Here is an 8131-nt window from a genome sequence, read left to right as displayed (position 1 = left end):
ATCCCTCCTTCAAAACTTGGTTTGGCATTGGATTCACTTTTTCAAATTACATTGTCTTCTTAGACTTTCCTCTGTTATTTTCACAGTCATTCAATCAACTTGGCAAAGAAAGTGCACCATTATTTGACCTGTTACTGATGTCCCAGATGCCAAGTTTCCCGCACTGTGACATTATCAACTCACGTTTTCAGCAACTTGCCACATAAAAAATGTAAAACCTAAAGGGCAAGGCAAAACTAACTAACATCAAATGCTGTTTGATGTACTGCTATTGTAAATTATAGCTTATCCTGGTTTTATAACAGAAAAGATGGTCCTGTCATTTGGTTTAAAAATATTATTTATTCATGTTATTTAATTCTCCCACCGCACATCTTCAGATATGGAAGGTAACTACTGATATTTTGCTTGTATTTGGATGGTCTGTTTCGCTCAGTAGCTGTCAGTAATTTGTTGCCTGACAGGTTTTCAAGTTAAAACTTCCAATTACTTAAGATACTCTTTGAGAGTCACAGACAGCAGTTTATTTTAATAGTGCTTGTTGAGCTAGCATAAAAGTATCAGCAATAGGCCTTTACCAAGAAATAGACAATAGTACCAATCTAAACTCATTGATCCTAAGAAAATAAAACATTAACCTTTCCTTAACCAGATTAACTTTGCACTCCTTTAAAGAGATCCTCATAACTACAATGGCATTTACCTTTAGGCCCTCGAATTAATAATTTTATTATTAATAATTTTCATAATTTGAATATTAAGAAACATGGATCCACTAATTAATTTGTACCACCTAATGCAAATAAGGTGATAGTAGCATAAAGATAATTTCATTGCCTAATCACACCATAGTTTTGGATGCAACCATCCCCAGCAGACAGCATGTTAGTTGGCTAGAGCATCACCTTGGTTCAGTTGGTGGCATCTTTTTAATATAAGCCATCAGGACATAGATATCTATAATAAACTGGATAGACAGCTAGTTGTAACGTACTTCAATGAACACCAGGATTACAGTTTTGTTCCTACATCCACACATGGACATTGTTGCTCAGATAAGTGTTAGCTGCAGAATAGTGCTGGTGTGAAATTATCTGCATCTGTGAGATCTAACAGCTATACAGTTGTTATTCGATGTCAATCCTTGAGTGGAAAGTATTTTTCATGCATTTACTCCATTCAACCTGGGCTTTCATGAATCCTCAGAAGTATTTAATAGTAAATCCAGGGCATTGATTTAACCTACACTTGTTTATTATATCCCATTGATCTTACGTAAAATACTATTGCTAAAAAATGCATGTGTGGCAGAAAGTACATCAGTTATGTCAAATTTTAACTTTTATTTTTGAAACAGCTCCAATGATTTTCATTTATGTAGACACTTAGATGCAAATCTAATGAGTTTGCAGTTATAATCTAGTGGCAACACTTGGACAATATGATAAATGTGCTGCATCCTGGCAAAGAATTTTAAATAGGTAACAACTATAAATTTACTTATGTTGAACATACATTTGATAATTTCATGCTTTATTTGTCAAACATAACTGCTATTTTCAGCAAATATTTTTTATTATGGTGTAATAAGATGCTGACTGCATTGTGTGATAATGAGATTGACATATCAGGAAAGCTGCAGGAACAGTTCAACAGTGATGCAATTGACACACGCAGAGATAATTTTGTTTGTGAATTGGCTTCAATATCCCCCAGCCTGGAAAAGGAATAATGAAGCGTAACATCTACTTCTGATTGTTATTGATCAATATCTACTACAATATTCTATTGTGTAGACATCAGGCTTGGGGGTGACACTCAGTTAGAATACCACCTAAAGTCATACAATCTGTTGACAGCCCATGGACTGTATTTATCCTTGAAGAAATGGAAATGCAATGAAGTTGTTGAGTCTTTCAAGCACCTCTTGTAATGTGCCATAAGCTTCAGGAGAATAATGAAGATCAAGGATGAAAATTATTAGTACAACTTTCTTTCAACTATGAATATTTCTACAAATAGGAAACTGCGATGCCAAGGAATTGTTCAAGGAAATGAAAGTCTCTCATTTATTTATTATTTTGGCATTGCAAGTTGATTAAATTCAAGTTACCTGATCAAAAGACTGGGACAATGTTAGTCTGTTTCCCTGATGTTATGACTCTATAAGTACACTAAATGAAGAAAGGTATATAGTCAAAAGTTGTTGCATGTTTACTCAATAACTAGTATTCAACCAGTTGAGAAAAAAGCTGCAAGAGATATGGGAGCAACAATGGTCAACTCAAAGATGTGCTTAAAAAAATACACAATCAGGATTATCAGATATAAGACAACAAACTGAAACTAAGCAAGTCAAATTTCATAATAAATAATCAATGTATCATTGAAAAGAGAAAAATAGGTAATTCTATTTGTCTAGAAATGTGAATTCAGTCCAAAATGGACATGGAATTAGCCAGACAACTGGTTTAACCTTCACTTCATGATATTGTCATTACTAATTCTCAACAATTAGGCTTTCATTTCAGTTCAGTTGCTGGAGTAAAATCATTGCAACTAACCAATTGTGGAAAGGCATTGATGCTGAGTTAGTTGTCAGTTAAGGTCTATTAGGAAAGGGAAGAGTAACCCCAGAGTGGATCATCAGCTGGGCCCAGAAGGGGCACTCCACTATTACCTAGTTGCACAAAAAACTTCCTATGTCAACTACAGAGCTCCCTTTAGCTGCTCCTGGACAGACTGTCAGCACACCGAGGGTACACATCTACTGAGGTAATGAATAGCAACTCAATTCACCTGTTTGGATCATTTTATACATGCTCCAGGTGGGTGTTTTTTTTCTGAAAATTTCACCGGGGTTTTCATGGTGATTGCCCCACCATTTTGATTGCAGACTTTAAATATTTCAAATGCAAAATGAATTGTTGTCAACTGAATTTCGTTCTCACATTATTTCCAATAAAATAGCCGCATCCAATACTTATCTAGATTTGACAAGAGAAGATGAAGTCAGTCAGCACTATCATTTGGCTCCTAAGAAGTTAAAAGCATAATTTGCCCAACTTTGATAGTCTAACTTGCATTATTCTTTTTGATTTCTGTAACTATAGCAACTGTATCATTCCATTACCTCTGGAGCTCAAGATTATGGTGTAGGTATGGCTAATATATTTGTAGATTTAGATAGCTGATGCTATCCTACAGATGCTCCTTCGATTATAATCATTGTTAAATATATTACAGACATTACAGGATAAAGATCTTTAACAAAAGGTCAAGCAAGGTGAGAAAACTATTTTCACTTCTAAAAGATAGCAAACCACATTTTCAAGCTTATCAATAGTTACTATCTCAAGACCAACTGTCTCATTTTTCTTGACAAAAATAGAGTAAAGCACCAGAAACATCTGGAAATTGAAAATGTTTATGTTCTTGCAATTATTTACAAGAGAAAATATAATATTTCAAAATTCTTCACAATTTGAAGATGAATTGCTGATTTTACATTGCATTGTACTTTTAATCAAGAATTCATTGTTTTCATCAAAATTTGGCTATGTCTGACTGGCATAACTTTGCTGCAGTTACAATTAAATGAAATTAAGTCCAACCATTGGCAAATCTCTAGTTCATTTATAATTGTTAAGGTACTTAAGTGGCAGGATTGCATTTACTATTGCATTAAGTGACTTAGCTCTCCAATCCTGTGTAAATTAACTTGTAAAGAAAGATTAGTAAACATTGATGCTTGAGCATGAAATGTGGGAAACTGTTTCTTCTAATGCTCAAACAGCATTAACAGCAACCTTACTTTGTTGTACTTTGGTACAGATTCCAGATCAGACTGGCCTGTACCTTTTAAGACAGATACATGAAATCATGATGAGGTATTTGATACAATAATGCCTTTAGTTGCTCTATCTATGTCATAGAATTTACTATACTGACTCTATTTGCACAATGTATAGTAACCAATAAACACAGAACTAATTATTTCTTGCAATATAGCTTTAAAGGAAATGGGAAAATGTCATCACCATATCAAGGCATGTGATCTAATGGTATGAAGCTCAAAGTTTCAAGTCTTCCTGAGATCTATTCTCTAGCAACATGACATCCAGCACATGTATCTTGCAGTGCATGGGGATCTTGAGCAAGTGCCTGTGATTGAAATATATGTATGTGGATGCCAAATACTGTGTTACAAGCTTAACACATTCTTCAGTCCTATGTGACCCAAATATCCTCCTGTGTCACAGGAGCTAATTATCACAGTGCTGTAGAAGCAGATCATTTACTGCCACATCATGTCATTTTGACAGAGTTGTGATGAGCACCCTGTAATTACTGATAAAGGAGTTTCCAAAAGCCTCATATTATAAACAATTCAGACAATTAGGGCGGCACGGTGGCACAGTGGTTAGCACTGCTGCCTCACAGCGCCAGAGACCCGGATTCAATTCCCGCCTCGGACGACTGTCTGTGTGGAGTTTGCACGTTCTCCCCGTGTCTGCGTGGATTTCCTCCGGGTGCTCCGGTTTCCTCCCACAATCCAAAGATGTGCAGGTAAGGTGAATTGGCCATGCTAAATTGCCCGTAGTGTTAGGTAAGGGGTAAATGTAGGGGAATGGGTGGGTTGCGCTTCGGCGGGTCGGTGTGGACTTGTTGGGCCGAAGGGCCTGTTTCCACACTGTAATGTAATGTAATCTAATCTAATCTAATTGACAACGATAAGTAAATGTGAGTGTAGATCAACAACTTAAATAGATATGAGCCAGAACACCTTCTTTCTGCTTAAAGTCGAGGACATAGAAAGTAAAAAGTCAATTATCTTTTTTAGAATTTGTTTTCAAGTGTCTGCCTGCTTCTTGACATAAAAGTTAAAATATAGCAGATCAGCTAAAAAGGAGTCTTACATACTTAAAACTAACATTGACCATCAAAGAATCCTGTCAACTTAATTGTGCAGCCCTCCTGCTCAACAGTAAGAATATTTTAAGCATTAAAAATTTTTTTTTTAAACTCTAGAGCAACTTACCTCTGTGCAACGGTTGCTCACAGACACCATTTTGTCTCCTTCAATTAAGTTCCAATTCAAATTTGGTGTGAACTCTCGGTGGTGGATGAAAGCTACTATTACAAGCCTTTATCTTTTGAAGACACGCACTCTGCAAGACCCCTTTAAAAGGTTACAACCATGGGAAACAAGGGCAATAGAAGCAAAAGAAGGTAAAATACAAAGCCAGAACAGAAGTAAAAGTAAAAGCCCTGCACTCTACTTCAAAGAAAATATTGAAAGAGAAATGTTTGATTATGGATTATGTAGAAAAGTCCATCAAACAACAACTATTTAAGCAACATATTTAGATTTACCTGACAGATTATGCTGTATGTTACTCTGAGAGGAGTTCTCTTAAAACATTTCCTCCTATCAGAAAGGAAGAGTTTGCTGAAGAATATATCAGGTTTTTTTTCTGAAGACCATGGCGAAGATCTGGAGAGTACTTGAGAACCAGCTCAAAATATGAATCCACTTCCAGATCAACCAACACTGACACGTCATTTAAACAGAAGTACCAAAAGTTTCAAAGGCTTTGCCACTCAATGCCAATGTGTCGGTTGAATGTCTTCTCCCTGAAAAAGAACTTGCCGAGAGGCTAATCGTGATAATAATTGCCTCTTTCCAGAAAGACTTTGCTGGCAAGAAAAGGGCCATATAACTAGCAGCTTTCTGGAAGATGGCTATCACCACGAAACCATTATGACAGTTCACTTTCAATTACATGCCTTGGGTACAGGAACACTATTGCTACAATCAGCAATTTGGAAATATATTACTGTTCCTTCAGTCTTATTTCGTCAAAACTCTGGATTCTCACTCTAGTGACATTGGTGGTCTATCTACAGCAAGTGGACAGCAGCAGTACAAAAACACAGTTCACTGTCTTTTTAAGGGCAATGAGGAAGTGGCCATAAATAAGTACAGCAGCAATGCATGCAACTGCAGAATGAATACATTTTAAATTTTTTTTAAAGAATTCTCAACCGAAAAGCATATGTCACTAAAGGATAATGTCGACTAATTCTGACATGATAATCAATTAATCAAATCCGACAACTAAAGTCAGAAATCACAAGCTTTCAAAGCACTGCTCCTTCATCAGGCTCCTTCACCTGATGAAGGAGCAGCACTCAAAGTTTGTGATTTCAAATGAACTTGTTGGACTGTAACCTGGTGTCTTGTGACTTCCGACTTTGTCCACTCCAGTCCAGCACCAGCACTGTCACATCATGACAACTAAGATGGCAATGGATCACATGATAATTGAGAGTGTGTCTATAATTACAAACTGCAGGAAGGTAACTCATATCATTTACCGACCTGTCCCAGGTCATATTCTGGTCCATCACTCCATTAAAATCAACAGAGAAATCTTCCCAAGCGTGGAACGTATCCTCTGCCTGGCAAGCTACCTCTCATCCAAGCTGATGTTGATGTGGGGGATTCAACATCGCATCCAATCTGCAAGTGTCACCTTTAGACTAAGGATGAAAGTCTTTGACATCCATGCTGATACCAAAATCCTTGTGTATAAGGCAGTCATCCTTCCAACTCTTCTATCAGGCTCCAAAATTTAGACCATGTATAGATGCCAACTTGAAGTATCATCAGTGCTGTTTCAGAGGGTTATCTGCATCAGCTGAGAGGGCAGGAATACTAACATTAGCATCCTTGAAGGAACCAACAGCACTAGCATCAAAGTCACGGTCATCTGCAACTAACTCCATTGTGGCAGTCATATTCTCAGAATACCTGAATTCCAAATGCCAAAGCAAATCTTCTTTGTTCAGCTTAAGGAAGGTACTTGAATGAGAGGAGGACAAAGGAAGAGGGATTGTATTGAGAGGGACCGTATTGTTGAAGAGGAGAGTATGAAACGGACTGGTAAGCTAGAGGAGATACTTGTTAGGAAGGAAGATGTGTTGGGCATTTTGAAAAACTTGAGGATAGACAAGTCCCCTGGGCCTGACGGGATATATCCTAGGATTATGTGGAAAGCAAGAGAGGAAATTGCAGAGCCGTTGGCAATGATCTTTTCATCTTCACTGTCAACGGGGGTGGTACCAGAGGACAGGAGAGTGGCGAATGTTGTGCTCCTGTTCAAAAAAGGGAATAGGGATAATCCCGGGAATTACAGGCCAGTTAGTCTTACTTCGGTGGTAGGCAAAGTAATGGAAAGGGTACTGAGGGATAGGATTTATGAGTATCTGGAAAGACACTGCTTGATTAGGGACAGCCAGCACGGATTTGTGAGGGGTAGGTCTTGCCTTACAAGTCTTATTGAATTCTTTGAGGAGGTGACCAAGCATGTGGATGAGGGTAGAGCAGTGGATGTAGTGTACATGGATTTTAGTAAGGCATTTGATAAGGCTCCCCATGGTAGGCTTATGTGGAAAGTCAGAAGGCATGGGATAGTGGGAAATTTGGCCAGTCGGATAGAGAACTGGCTAACCGGTCGCAGTCAAGAGTGGTGGTAGATGGTAAATATTCAGCCTGGAGCCCAGTTACTAGTGGAGTTCCACAGGGATCAGTTCTGGGTCCTCTGCTGTTTGTAATTTTTATTAATGACTTGGAAGAGGGAGTCGAAGGGTGGGTCAGTAAATTTGCAGACGATACGAAGATTGGTGGAGTTGTGGATAGTGAGGAGGGCTGTTGTCGGCTCAAAGGGACTTAGATATGATGCAGAACTGGGCTGAGGAGTGGCAGATGGAGTTCAACCCTGTCAAGTGTGAGGTTGTCCACTTTGGAAGGACAAATAAGAATGCGGAATACAGGGTTAACAGTAGGGTTCTTACTAAGGTGGAGGAGCAGAGGGATCTTGGGGTCTATGTTCATAGACCTTTGAAAGTTGCCACTCAGGTGGATAGAGCTTGTAAGAAGGCCTATGGTATATTACCGTTCATTAGCAGAGGGATAGAATTCAAGAGTCGTGAAGTGATGTTACAGCTGTACAGGACCTTGGTAAGGCCACATTTGGAGTACTGAGTGCAGTTCTGGTCGCCTCATTTTAGGAAAGATGTGGAAGCTTTGGAAGGGGTGCAGAGAAGATTTACCGGGATGTTGCCT

The 8131-nt window shown here is 38.2% G+C and overlaps 1 long non-coding RNA gene across 1 annotated transcript in view; it reads left to right on the top strand.

Moving 5' to 3' along the window:
• The first annotated feature begins 2603 nt into the window (after positions 1 to 2603).
• Positions 2604 to 8131, top strand: part of LOC122562982 — a 10478-nt gene continuing 4950 nt past the window's right edge. The window contains exons 1-2 of the long non-coding RNA XR_006315455.1: positions 2604 to 2775; positions 3247 to 3286. This is a non-coding gene — a long non-coding RNA (uncharacterized LOC122562982). The remainder of the gene's footprint in view (positions 2776 to 3246; positions 3287 to 8131) is intronic.

This window comes from Chiloscyllium plagiosum, chromosome 26, assembly GCF_004010195.1.
Source record: "Chiloscyllium plagiosum isolate BGI_BamShark_2017 chromosome 26, ASM401019v2, whole genome shotgun sequence".
Classification (NCBI taxonomy): domain Eukaryota; kingdom Metazoa; phylum Chordata; class Chondrichthyes; order Orectolobiformes; family Hemiscylliidae; genus Chiloscyllium; species Chiloscyllium plagiosum.
The sequence above is the reverse complement of the archived record's forward strand: the minus strand, read 5'-3'. Positions and strand labels throughout refer to the sequence as shown.